Source organism: Gopherus flavomarginatus, chromosome 15 (assembly GCF_025201925.1).
Source record: "Gopherus flavomarginatus isolate rGopFla2 chromosome 15, rGopFla2.mat.asm, whole genome shotgun sequence".
Classification (NCBI taxonomy): Eukaryota; Metazoa; Chordata; order Testudines; family Testudinidae; genus Gopherus; species Gopherus flavomarginatus.
Window position 1 is genome coordinate 23,814,299 of NC_066631.1, and position 14,958 is coordinate 23,829,256.

General features: G+C 42.1%; 1 protein-coding gene across 1 annotated transcript in view; it reads right to left on the reverse strand.

Annotated features, from left to right (window-relative positions):
- The window catches only part of TMEM132B (transmembrane protein 132B), an 840,134-nt gene that overhangs the window by 502,951 nt on the left and 322,225 nt on the right, over window positions 1-14,958 (reverse strand). The window lies entirely within an intron of this gene.

The following is a 14,958-nucleotide window of genomic DNA, read 5'->3' on the forward strand; positions in this document are numbered from 1 at the left end:
TCAAACTTCATGTGCATCAAATTTTGTTTATAGCTTGCTTAAAAATCCAGAAAAAGGGGGCATATGTTAATACGAGAAAAAAGACTCTCAGACCCATAAAACAGAATCCTTCTCTTTTCACATGAGTCCTGTAAAGTTCATGCCAAAGACCTTCTTGTGGTCCATAATATGCATTCAGAACTTCAGTATAATTATTAATTGTAGACTTTCTAAGAGGAGTTTCACAAAAATAAATATAGAGCTGATGTACTCTCCTGATGTTTGTTACACTAAAATACTTCCAGGACAAGTACTGTATGGAAACAACTAAGAACCTAAGCCCCGTCCTTCAACTAGAGTCGTATGGATAGCTCCACTTCACCCTCACCGAGCCCTATAGGTTTCAGGGCTCCATTGGCACAGATCTGGCTGCACAGTTGAGCCCCTGGATTATAATCTCTTATCCTGTAACAATCTTAATCTAGGCTGGAAACTTTCTGAATCAAGGACCATTGCTTTACAATGTGTGTGTCCAATGGAACCCTGGCCCTGCTGCTGCTGCTGCAAGATAAATAATAATTTTAATTTGTTTTTTAAAATAAAGGGAAAGATGTGACAGCTGCCAAAGAAGTCAGCATACACTGACCTCTGCCACTTGAGTGGGGCAGTGATCTTTAGTAATCATGACCCATGTCATTCCACTGAGACTGCTAAATAAATATCAGTCTTGCATCAGCACTTCTCTGTGTCACACCATACATTGTGTTGCAACACAGAATAGAAAGTTGAAGAGGGACAGGATTTAGGAATTCGATGTTAGGAACTGAATGAATGTCTGTTGCAACTTGTGCCCAGTACGGATAAAAGACCAAAAGGACAGCAACCAGAAAATAAGAGACATGGGATTTTGATGGCAGACCCGGGGTTTATGGGCAAAAGGGAGATCTGAATTCTTTGCAGACTGAGATCCCTCTTTGATCCCCTCTTCTGTTTCCTTTGCAGGGAGGAAGGTGAAAGGTTTCAGCAGAGTAAGCAGAATCCTTGGGGCGGGCAATGGAGAGTCTACCCTGAGTTATGGGTTATATGACAAAATGCCCTATAAACTGCACACTGGATCCACTTAAATGCCTGGTATGGGGAAATGTATGAATAGCGCCCCTCTCCCATGTTAAATTTTGGTCAAGTTGCAGCCTGCCACTTAAAACCCCAAACCCATCCTTGTGTCTATCCCCATTCAGTTGTGTGTTCTGATCAATCCCAATCAAGGGACTGAAATTACAATGAATGACTTTTTCCAAACGGGGCTTTGGCCAAAGTTACCACAGTTTGGCTAACAAAATGCAGCCACTTGTCTGGAAATCACGCTCCTTCCACATCAGTGCCTGGAAAGTAATAGAATAAAAAACCAATCATCTAAGCACTTGCTAAGGAACGTAAAATGGCCTCCAAGCTCACAGTCACAAGGAGAATCACAAATTAAATCTAACATATTCAAAACCCTTGTCATTCCCCTCTCACAATGTGTCACAAATGTCTTGAGGCATTTTTAAGCACATTAATCAAGGCCATTAATGGCAAGAGCAGTTGAGATCCTAAATCATAAAAGGTACATCTAGGGAGCGTTGTTCAAATTAACGCGAGACAGAAATAATGGAGAAAACTTGAAGAAGGAAGGATAAACATCAAGACCCCATCAGGGGATTAACTACTCTATGATAAGACCGAAATGAATATTTTAGATCGGTTTTTTTTGATGCCTAAAATGTTCTTGCATCTCTTTCACTCAGCAGGAAAGGTGCAAAAAAAAGGAAGAAGGGGCTGATTTTCATTGGACCTATAAGAAAATCAGTAGACTTGGTTCGTGGATTTCATAGATGAGATCTTGAGCTGGCTCTCTGCACAGCAGTGAATTTTGCACCCTCGCTGACACCAAGTGTGGGACTCTAGCCCTGACAGTATTGCCAGAAACCCCACAGCTGGGGAAGGGAGGAGCAAGATGTGCGAGAACCGTGTTGCACCAGGTAAAAGGCATAGTAGATGCCACTGTGCTTTCTCGGCACATGGGAGCAGCCATCTGCTATTGTGTGATTTTGAAGGGTTTGGGTTTTTTGTCTTGGATGACATGGTTTCTTTTGAACTGCTGCTGAATATCCAAGTGATCAGGAAGAGTAAAAGACACTACAAGAACTGCTGTCTCTCCTATGAATGCTTCATGGTGGGAAGACAGTGACACCAGAGTGGGTTTGATCTGAAGCTTAAAGCGGCCATCCTCCATTCTAAAATGCACAAAGCAAGTGTATTTTAAAACATCCCAACACTAGCCATTGTCACCTGCCTGGCAAAGTTAAGAGATGGGATTTTAGAGTGTTGCCTCTATCAAATATTACAACCAGGTGAGCAGGAGGTCTAGCTATCCACTCTGGGATTCAGGTCAAATGAAAGTGAGGTGTAATTAATCTTTCCTGGCATTGTAGCAGGTGGTTGGCTCCAATCCCCACAAGTAATTCTACAAGGCACAATTTCTTCTGTACAACCTGTCACAGCCTCCACATTTTAGACTAATCAAGTACCAAAGTATCTAGCAATCCAAGAGATTAACTAGGAAGCTGTTTAAAACTCAGGTCACTGAACATTTACTTATCTATTAGGAGATCAGGCAAAGGGATTAAAAAATACTAAAATGTGATATCAGACACCCCACCCAAAACCCTCTCTTGCAAGATGAATTTTTCCATCTGCAGTTGTTGCTTTATTTAAAAGCCATAACCTGTCCCTGAACTTACTTCAACAGCATGCTAGTGATTTAGAAAAGAGGCTGAATTAGATAGATTTAAAAAAGCAAAACAAAATCTATCTGGGCAAAACATGAAAAAATTCAACATGAAAATGTGAAGGTTGTTCTCCCAAGTACTGAAGTTTGTAGCTAGGTTATTCAACATGCGGGGGGGGGGGGGAAATGATTTGATTATCCTTTCACTTAATTTGGAGTAACTCAGCTGGAGCCAGTAATAAAAATACAAATAAAAATGCCTAATTCTTATCTAGTGCTTTTCATTCATAGATCTCAAAGCACTTTGAAAAGGAAGTGAGCATCATTGTCCCCATTTTTATAGATGAGGAAACTGAGGTACAGAGAGGTGAAGTGACTTGCCCAAGGTCACCCAGCAATCCAGTGGCTGAGGTGGGAATAGAACCTATGTCTCCTAAGTCCCTGTCCGGTGCTGGCCGCTAGGTTATGCTGCTTCCCAGTAGAGCTAAAACTTGTGTAAGAGTAGAATCAGGTCCCTAATGGGCTGTAATCTTGGGGTAAACTTCACTCCTGCACAGAGCTGCTTAAGAACTATTTACACTGGCTCTCAAAATAGGGTTTAATTGGTGCAAAGATATTGTGCTGCCCATGGCGACCCTTGGTGAAGAACCACAAGATTAAGATGAATGAGGCAAATGGACAAATATATACATTTATGTAACCAGTGCTATTGAACAGCAAAACCCACACCAGTTAAAATAATTGAGTAAGCCATCAGTCTCTCCTTAAACCTCCATTGCATGAAAGAGCGGACTGCGGCATGACTGCAACCTTTTAAATATTCTATAAAATAGTTCACCTCAGCCACACGCGCCCAGGCTGGGGAGGTTATAAAAGAGGGGGATAAGAATGACCGATCAAGCACATTATGGATCTCAGTAAAGGTCAGAAGCACAGTGTATACTGCTGCTTTCCAAAAAAAACGTGTGAGGGATGCAAAGCTGAGGCTGCAACAGTGATGAGACTTTCAATGTGAAAGGCAAATAGAATAAATGACTCATTCTTGTAATAAACTTAAAACTGTAATCTGGTGATATTTCTTGAATGCCAGCCTTAGCCACTTTTTCCATAGTATTCTTAGAGGCATTGTCTTTTTTTTATCCCAGTAGGAAGAATTGGCTGAGCTACTTCGAACACCCTACGTTGTGTGGTTTTTCTGAACAATGCATTCTCCTGTGTGGTGCTGGCACCGTTCTAGGACTGCCCAGTCTGAAATGAGCTCCTCAGCTCGAGGAATTTGGCTAGGTGCTTGAGAACTGGGAGGAGGCAAGATGGAAAGAATCTTCCTTTTTTTTGCCTCGTCACCAAATTGCTGGGCTTCATGCCACGTAGCAAGTCTGCATTTTCTGAGTGGTTTCCTTAATTCCTGCCCTTGGGCACCTTCCTTATTCCATTGCTGGAGTGGTCTCTACACCCATGGAGGTGGGGTGGGATTTGCCCCACAAACCATACATTAAACCTCTCCCTGCTCATGCTGTCCTGAACCTCTTTGTTGTCTAGCTGTGACATGCACCCTCAACCCCACCCTGCATTTCCTCAGGTTTTCTGCTTCTTATTTGACTTTCCTTCCTCCAAGAGTTCGTGAAGTTTGTTTTGTCCTGAGAAGCTTTTCCACATAGCTTTGGAAGCTTCAGACCAGATACAGGCAGAAATGACCCCAGCATCAGTGAGTCCACCGAAGGGGGCTGCCAGTATAGCCCCTGCAGACAGGCAGCTTTGCACTTCAAAAGTGGACAGCACTGGCTGGGGAAGGGTGTGCAGTTTGGACAGCTTGTGGATGCCCTAACTCACATCATGTCCTTGGCATCCTCCACCAGTTGGGCTCCTGTGGCACTCAACTGCAATTTCAAGCTGCCCTTCCCTGCAGGGGCTGTAAGGAAAGGTGGCAGTATAAGTGCCACTTGCCTCCCGAGGGGAATGGATTCCCCATCTGCAGCCCCTGCTGGCATAGGGAGGCACAATTCACAGTCATGGTGAATCAAGACCTGTAAGTTATACTTACATGGCTAACAGTAGTGGTCAGGAGCAGAGTAGCATGCTAATTTCACCCCAAAGTTTTAACTGGATGTGGTGTTATCCTTTGCTCCTTGTCCTAAATTATTGTGTGGTGTCACTGTGCTAAAGTGCAACTCCAAAGCTTCACCCTAGAGGTGGCAGGACTGCAGTGGAGGAACTAATGGGTATAGCTTGTATTGCCAAGCAGGAACCAATGGGCTTAAAGGTACCATATGAATATAAGATACAGGGATTCATTCTGCTGCCCCACCCTGCACTGGGGTGCAACTTCCATAGAAGTTGCAGGGAAGTTGTGAGTATTTGAGGGCAGGAATTTGGTCTGTTATTCTTATAATACCCTTTGATCTGTGCAATTTCTCCAAGGTTGTTCCCAAGCCGGGTTATTTCTTCTCCTTGGCTGAATGTGTGGCCTGGTATCTGCAAATTATGTCTCATATGCCATTTCAGACAAATGACGTGAGCCATGAGACGAAGGAAGGCCAGGCAACTTGATGCTGAAACTGGAAATGATGAAAACAGAAGGTTTATACTCTTTTAATTTTAGACATGTGCAAAATAGCCTCAAAGTGTCATTTAAAATGTCTTTTTTCCCAGTTAATATTTTTAAACTAGCAAATTAGCACTCTTTCAAGTACTTCCCTCTGAAGTAATGATACCATCCTGAGGCAGTTTAGGATACAAGTATGTATTCCCTCGGGGGAACCTGAAGATATATCCTAAGCCTTGTTTCCTATTGAAAAATGTTAGTAAGAATTTAATTCATGTACTAACCACCCACTGTGGTTAGCACAGTGTTTATTTTTCAAACTATCCAGTTTTCACAGAAGACAATGCACATTCATGCATTACAGTGTTCTTGGTGGGTTTTTAAGTATAATTCTGTTACTATTTGGAAAACAAGATCCAGAATACCCATGACATTTGGAAATATGCTCCTTGCAAACAGATAGTCCTTAAAACAGAAGACACTGGGAAGAATCAGCTGTAGGACCTAATTTCATTCTTATTAGAAGTATCAAAACCCATGATTTTGACAGAAGCTCCTCCCTTAATCTCTTCAGGGTAAACAAATCCTCTCACCGAGATGCATGCATGTACACTGCAATTATCTCTTCATGGCCATTGGGTTTCAATTACTTTTGTTTTTAAATATATGTTGCTTCATTAATTAAATGGGAAAAAACATTCAAATATCGTAGGTGAAATCTTAAGTTTCCAACTCCAACGATCTCATTACATCAGAGCGTGTCCTTCAAATGAATCACTCAATGCAACTTTAAGCTGTCACAGCAATCGAATTAAAAAGATTCTGTCCTTGCTCCAAAGTACCTCTGCCCCGCATACTCTTGGATACTGATTACTTCATTGTTTGGAGGTAGACAGGTGTGCATGCTTTATTCAGAGGTTGGCAAGGAAGGGGTTAATGCTTTAGACAGGAAGGACTATAGTTCTCTGCTTGGACTGGAGGGATTTGCAGCTGGGCCAGCTTTGTGGGAAATTCATTCATTCTCTGGCCCAACCTGCTATAAGAGGGGATCAGAAAGTGGAGTGAGGTGGAGAAGTTGCTGGCAGAATTTAAGACTAAGATTCAGGGGGAAAGGATTTACATGTATTGTCCCCTTTTACAATAAAGCACATCACCTCCTAGGCATGCCAAATCCTGTTGTATTCTCATTGCCCTGTCACAAATACCTGTAGCCAAAAATACTTCTAATAATTGTACGTAACTGGTCTGGACCCTTCATGCAAGGATCCCATGTTGCTTCACAGCCATTATAATGGCTCAGCCAATGCCTGAGAGATCAGTAAATGTCGTTATGCTAATCTTATAGTCAATCAAAGCGAGTCACAGAAAACATTTAGGGCAAAAGGTAACAGAATGGTTCCCATTAATAAATTGGTGACAGTCTCTGATACCACAATGTTGGGAGGGTTGTAAGAATGTGAATAGACAAATTGTTCAATTATGTAGAAAAAGGGTTTACATGTTCAGCAGGCATAGGAACGATCCCACTGGGGAATAAAAATGCAAAGAGCAGTCAAATACACGAACGCTAGCTAAACAGAATGTCATCCCCAGGACATAACTAACTGTGCCATTATAGAGCATCAGGCACATTCAAAGGACATCAACACTCGCGGACACTTCAGTTCCACAAATACACTCATGCCCCAAAGTTGGAGTGGATTCAGAATTCACCCCAGCTTGTGCTCTGATCCATAATGCATACTGTACATAGAAGCACACAATACATAAAATGCAAGGGAGTGAGTCAGCTTTCGCAAATGGAAGGAAGAAAGCAGGAAGCTTTATGTTATACTTTCCAGGGAATTAAAAATCCAAGAAAGCTTCTGTGCACTCAAATGCTACCCCACTGTAACCAATCTATGTCCAGGTGTAAAGGAGTAAAAATAACAAAACAGATTTCAGGTTCTAGGTTACAAGCGGTTATTACAAATAAGATTATGATCCTCCCACACAGCCCTAGTGGTATTGTCAGGGCAAAACCTGGCCCTAGACATGCAGCACCATGTAAGCACCACTTTTGTGCAAGATGTGAGCATCAGCAGGAATGGAGGGTGTTCCAAACCCCACAGAAGGCTCAATTCAGTGAATCATTCTACTTGACAAAGCACTTAGCCACATGTAGCAATCCCATTGATTTTAAACATATGCTTTGCTGAACTGGGACCAGTATTAAATTCCTTGGCTCCTACTACCTTCACCAAATATGTTCTTACCTTCCTCAACCTATGCAATGTTGAATTTGCTTTATGGGGCATGGAGAGGAATAGGTAAATCAAAACTGGTAACTTCTGCGTCTCTATTTTTGGTGCAAGGAACTGATCATGCAAATCTACTTGGAAATAAATATCTGTTTTTAGGAAATACCACACTTTATTGTTCAATTCAAAGCAATCTTATTAAAAGCAAAGGGCAGTACCGTGAGTTTAAATCTTATCCTTATACTAATTACGTGTAAGAACTCTATAGGTACTGTGATATTCAGAGTTCAAGATAATATTCTGTTTTTATTATTATTATTAAAGAACGGCATATTGCTATAGGATATGTGAATGGTCTCAGTCTAAAGTAGAGACGTTAAAGCAGCTGGATTCCAAGAAAGTAGTCAGAGGCTATCCACTACCTGTAGATTTAAAACCTCAGATGAACCTCTAAATAACACGCTATAGTTTAAGGGAACATGAAGCATACTGTACCTTTAGCTTTTTTCTTTTTCTTCCCCCTCAGCCCCTCCCATACACTATGTTCACCGCCTCACCTGAACAATAACTCTAGGGCTTTTTACAGGTCTAATAACTATAATTATGAATGTGAATACAATAGTAACGCACTATTCCCAGATTACAATGCAGCAAAAGTGAGAAATATACCATGCTGAGATGGGCTCAAATTGGCAAAGTTCAACACTAGCGCTACACGCCCCCGTTCCAGGGTTTGGCTCACTGGGGAGGAAGGAGCCATGAGTGATATTCAGTTCTCCCCCAAAGCTTAGGAGGTGGGGAAGCTTGTTCAACCCCCAAAAGTACTACAGTGACAGTCCAAAATACTAACTACACCTTATGGCAAGGATATTGCTGTGTTTGGGGCAATTACTGTAGGCTACTATAGTATTTTTTAAAAAGATATTAAGGCTTGACCCTGGGCCCATTGATAAAGTTTCCATTGATTTAAATGGGGCAGGATCAGGCACTAGGGGCCAGATTTTCAAAGCTATTTAGGCACCTAAACAAATAGTCTCCTAGACTCCCAATGGGCGTTAGGTGCCTAGTGGGATTTTCACAGTGCCTAGGTACCTAAATACCCTGGTCTTCTAAAGGAGTAAGGGGGCAGGTCCAAAGTTGTGGTCTGAACTTCACCAGAGTTTTCTGTCTCTAGAAATAAGGACTCAATCCTGCAAAAACATACTAAGTGAAAGTAACACTCATTACTCTGAGTAACCAGTGGAAAGCACACCAGCACCTGGCACAAAGAGATCCTGATCCACAACAGAGGCTCCTAGTAGGTGCTACCAAAACACACCCCAAAAAAACAACAACTACTAAACTCACAAGTAAGTGTTTCATAGACCTGTAGGACTGGAAGGGACCTTGATAGGTCATTTAGTCCAGTCTCCTGCACTGAGGCAGGACTAAGTGTTATCTAGACCATCCCTGACAGGTCCTTGGCTTACCTGGTCTGAAAAACTTTCAGTGATGGAGATTCCACAAGCTCCCTGTGTAACTTGTTCTGGTGCTTAACCACCATGACAGATAGGAAGTTTTTTCCTAATGTCTAATCTAAATGTCCCTGGCTGCAATTTAAACCCATTACTAATTGTCTCTCCTCAGTGGATAAGGAGAAGAAAAATTCACCTTCCTTTTTATAACAACCTTTGTGACAGATCCAGACCAGTGGGGTACAGGAGTCTGGTAGAGGGCAAATATACTGGTCACTGGATGAATAGTTTTCTGCTCCCTGAGTGACCACAGCAGGGGCTGCACTACAGTAATCAAGAACCTGCTAGAACCAATTAAGGCAGACAGGCTGATTAGAACACCTGCAGCCAATCAAGGCAGGCTAATCAGGGCACCTGGGTTTAAAGAGGAGCTCACTCCAGTTGGGGAGGGGGTGGAAAGCCAGAGGAGAGGAAGTGTGTGAGAGTTGCTGGAGGACTAAGGAGTACAAGCATATCAGACACCAGGAGGAAGGTCCTGTGGTGAGGAGAAAGAAGGTGTTTGGAGGAGGCCATGGGGAAGTAGCCCAGGGAGTTGTAGCTGTCATGCAGCTGTTACAGAAATCACTATAGACAGCTGCAATCCACAGGGCCCTGGGCTGGAACCCGGAGTAGAGGGTGGGCCTGGGTTCCCCCCAAACCTTCTAACTCCTGATCAGATACAGGAGAAGGTGACCCAGACTGTGGGGAAGATCACTGAGGTGAGCAAATCTGCCAAATAAATGCAGGACCCACCAAGGTAGAGGAGGAACTTTGTCACATCTTTTATGTACTTGAAAACTATGTTTAGTTTGCAGGAGATTGACATCAAACAGTTTTTTCAATTTTTCCTTGGCGGTCATGTTTTCTAGACCTTTAATCATTTTTGTTAATCTCCTCTGGACTTTCTTCAGTTTGTCCACAGTGTGGTGCCCAGAACTGGACACAATACTTCAGCTGAGGCTTTATTAGTTCTGAGTAGAGTGGCAGAATCACTTCCCATACCTTGCTTACAACTAGCCTGCTAATATATCCCAGAATGACATTTGCTTTTTTTGTAAGTGTTACACTGTTGGCTTAATATTTTAGTTTGTGATCTACTATACCCCCCAGGCTCTTCTCTGCAGTACTCCTTCCTAGGCAGTCTTTCCCATCTTGTATTTGTGCATTGGTTATTACTTACTAAGTGTAGTACTTCACATTTGTCCTTATTCAGTTTCATCCTATTTATTTCAGACCACTTCTCCAGTTTCTCAGGATCATTTTGAATTGTAATCCTGTCCTGCAAAGTGCTTGCAATCCCTCCCAGTTTGGTCTCATCTGCAGACTTTGTAAGTGTACTTTCTATGCCATTATCAAACCATTTGTGAAGATAGAGTAGGACAGATCAGCCCTTCCAGCTTGACTGTGAACCATTGCTAACTACTCTCGGTGTGTGGTTTTTTCCAACCTGTTGTGCACCTATTTTATATATCTAGGCTATCCTTCCCTAGTTTGCTTATAAGAAGGTTGTGTGAGATAGTATCAAAAGCCTCACTAAAGTTGAGATTATATCACATCTACTGCTTCCCATCTCCCCCATCCACAAGGCTTGTTACCCTGTCAAAAAAGGCTATTAGGTTGGTTTGACATGATTTGTTCTTGACAAATACATGTTGACTGTTACTTATCACCTTATCTTCTAGGTGCTACAGACTGTTTGTTTAGTTGCTTCATTATCTTTCCAAATACTGAAGTTTAGCTAACTGACCTATAATTCTCTAGGTCATTCTTACTCCCCTGTTTATAGACAGGTATTGTATTTTGTCCTTTTCCAGTCCTCTGGAATCTCTTCCGTCCTCTGTGAGTTCTCAAAGATAATCACTAGTGGCTCAGAGATCTCTTGAGCCAGTTCCTTAAGTAGTCTGAGATGTATTTCATCAGGCCCTGCTGAGTTGAAGATTCCATCTTTTCTAAGTAATTCTTAACTTGTTCTTGCCCCTATTTCAGTCTCAGATCCTACCCCATTTACACTGATAGTCACTCTGCTACTCATCCAATCACAGCTATCCTTTCTGGTGAAAACTGAAATAAGAAAGGCATTTAACATTTCAGCCATCGCTGCATTTTCTGTTGTCTTTTACTCCTCATTGAGTAATGGGCCTCCTCCGTCTGTGGTGTTCCTCTTTCTTCTAATGCTTTCCTTTATTTCCCTAGCTAGTTTTAATCTGTTTTGTTTTGTTTTTTGCCATGGCCTTTCTAAGGTTGTCCCTACATGCTTACATTGGTTTTGTTTTTTTTATATATCCAGCCTCTGTAATTTGACCTAGTTTCCACTATCTGAATGACTTTTTTTTTTTTTTTTTTTTTTTTTTTTTGAGTTACAGGTCATTGATGAACTCCCGGTTAAGCCAGAGTGATCTCTTCCCATACTTCCTATCTTTCCTACACCTAGTTCTTGTGCCCTTAATAATGTCTCTTTAAATAAACTGCCAACTCTCACAGAACCTTTTTTCCGTTAGATTTGCTTCCCCCAGGATCTTACCTACCAAGTCTCCGTTGCTAAAGTCTGCCTTCTTGAAATCTATTGTCTTTATTCTGCTCTTTTCCCTCCTGACATTCCTTAGAATCAAGAGCAGTCTTCCACCTTCAAGTTCTCAACCAGTTCCTACCTACTTGTCAGAATCACATCTAGAAAAGCCATTCCCCTAGTCGCTTTCTCTAATTTGCGAGATTGGGAGACCTATCTCTCCTTAAGAATATTACTTTCATTTTTACAAGATAGGAATTAGAACTTACACTGAGGCCTGCAACAAATTAGAGGGGGGAAAGGATACAAATTGAGCTCCTTCCTCCAGGAATGGTAAGGATTTGCTCCAGTAAGACATTGGCTTGGTAATATGCTGAAGCTAAATGTGTTTCAAAGGATAAAGGAAAGCACATGATGGCCCAAACAGGCCATTGTAGGAAACAATCAGTTGTTTATTACAAATGTATAAATCTGTGCATTGATAACATGACACCACTTTAATACTACATCAGCAACCATTTGCACAGCAGAATTAGTGATACCCTATTGATTTATTGGAGAAACCACTGTTGTAATTCTATTATCTCCTATAGATGTCAGCATTTAACACTATTGATAAGGGGTCGAGGGACACTGGGGGGGTGGGGAGGAATAGCTTATAGGGATGGGCATTTGAATTTTGTGAGTGTTTTTACCTTTTAAGCCCTGTTGAAATGCACTGAACTAGAGGGAAGAACAGCATGGAAGACATTAACATTTTGGTTTAACAATGGGAACAATTGCAGAGGCTTAGAAAAGGTGCAATGATCCATGAATGTACAATGAGAATTTAAAAACCTGCTGCAATGAATGGAGTATGTGCACTATTCAAAAACTGTTCATCTATGGAAAATTATTAAACCATACAGACGATCTGCCAGGATTTCAGTCCCAGGTGCAGAGCAGCTGCTCTCTTTCCATTTCTAGGCACGCCATGCCGGGGTGTGACTGATGGAGCTGACACAACTTGGGTGGATGTGTGGGTGGGAGGGGGAGGAACAGAGAAGGTGGATGTGCTGAGAGACTCCCTCCAGTCTGCCGCTTGGCTTAACATCATTCAGATGGAGCGATAATTGCTCAATGGGCAGGCTTGTTGTGCAGCTGCTAGCAGGGACCAACATTCTAACATTCCATCCTCACATATTATCTACAGTGAATTTTGAAAGGGCTTGGGGATGTTTCTTGGCCAAGGACAAGGTTTGGTTTCTGCAAAAATATTTTCTGGTTTCTGTTGAGCAGCAGAGAGTGGCTAGTGATGGGTAAACCTCACTGTTTGAAGATTGCTTTATTAATCAGCTGAATTTTACTTGCTCTTCTAAATCTCTTAAATCTGCAAAAATTGTACTGAGGAATTTTGTGAAAACAGATGTTTTCCCAACTCTCCCCACTCTCCATTTGTTTCAGCATTGCAACTTTCCGGGTAGGAAATAGATGGTTCTGACAGCAGGAGTCAACACTCATGGCTAATGGCTATACTAAAGAGCTGGTGTAGTTGAGAGATAAAAGAATATGTTTGCTCCCAGAAATTAGGCATTAACCCTAACCATTAGTTCAGGCAGAAAGAGGTTGGACCACTGAGGACTCTAGTCGGTCAGCAGAAAAGTGGGAAGGTGACTGGTGCCACTAGCCAGAGTCATTACATGAAGCTATGTTATTGGCCTTAGCACACACAGGGTCTTTGAAATGAGTAGGGAGACCAGATAGGTCTCTGACCTGGTGTAGGTGAGGAAATAGGAATTAGCCCTGCTTGCCCTTATCAGCTATCTCTTTGTTGGATACGATCTAACACTCAGTGAAGTCAAGGGGAGTCATTCCATTGATTTAATGAGCACTAGACCAAGCCCTTTGTAGGTGCCAGGACGTCCCTGCCTGGGCTTTAGACTTCAGCATGGTATGTAATAAAGATGCAGCTTGGTCAGCCATTTTACACATTGTCATTTGAGTGACCCCTCTGCACAACCGGCTCTCTCCGGAAATTTCCAGTACATCACACTTTGAGCTGTGCTCTCACAAGCATAGCCTGTCTTCAGGTATATTGGCTCTTCCAGTCCAAAAAGGACAGATGCATGTGAAACCTTTATCAAGTTGTCCAAGCTCTTTCAAATCTCAAAGGAATGCAAGCTCAAGTCTCTTGGGTGGGTTCTTATTTTGGCTCAGCCAGTTTGCCCATTGGTAATGGGAACACATGGCCCCGAGCTCAGGGTAGGAATCTCTGCATGTTTGCTCATTTGCAATGGAAATCTTGCTCCACTCTCCCCGCTTAAGTCACTGCTTCTTTTCAGCAATGCGGGTAAGTCAGCATGCCTCCTGTTTGCCTTGTCACTAAGATGGAGTACCTCTCTTAGGCTGACATCCTTCCCAAACAGCATGCTTGTCTACAGACAGACACCTTTATTATTCTACAATGAGCTAAAAGATCTTTCACTAGCACAAAGTTTTAGCACATTCTTATTTAGGGCTATTTTCACTAAAGTATTTGATCCTTAAACCTTTAGAGAGAAGCATTACCGACACTTGTTAGCTTTGGTAAACATCCATTCACTTCATATTCAGTGGCTGGTGTCACCCTAGCACCTGGTGCCAGCTTTTTCTTGCATTAATTCTAATTGCAAACAAGGAACCTGCTCAGCAGAAATGGTGTTAACTGGGTGAAAGTAACACGTATGTTGGGACTACAAGGTAATGGTGGTTGGTTCCCTTCTTCATTTTTTTTCCTTCTCTTTAGCACTTGAATTACTCAAGTAAATGGGGTTATAGGTTGACAGGATACTTATTACACTTTTTCTGAAAAGTAAGAGGGGAAAGTATTCAGGCAGATGTAACATACTTCAGTTTTACTGAAATCCTATGTCAAATAACAGGTTTTTAAAAAACCTGGAGAAATTTAGTATTGGTGATTCATGAATCTAATTCCTGTGACTCAAATTTAAAATCTAAGGCTCCATGAAATAAAAGATAAATTAATGTGTATTCATTCAATTTCATGTGCTGTATATTCTGTGGTTTCACCAATGACATTTTAAGGTGCGGGGGGAGGTGGAGAGACAGTTTTCTAAAGAGTGCCTAATTAAAAATCCCATCACACATCAGTTATAACTGCTGTAGCTAACTAATTCCTAGGGACCTGTAGGGTCTCTTCAGGTTACTGTAGAGTGCAGGCAATCTGCACATTTTCCATCCTTGCACACAGCTTTTATAGATTCTTCCAAGAGGAACTGTTACATCATGCTGGCTCCCTAGGGAACATCCTTCCCTGCTACAGAAAGATGTCTCTTGCAGCCAGCTTTATTCCTGGAACCCACTGCCACCTACCCCCATCATGGCTGTGTGGGGCTAAGGGCAGGATTTTGCCCCTCCAAAGAACATGGTTTACACAAGGTCCCATGGTG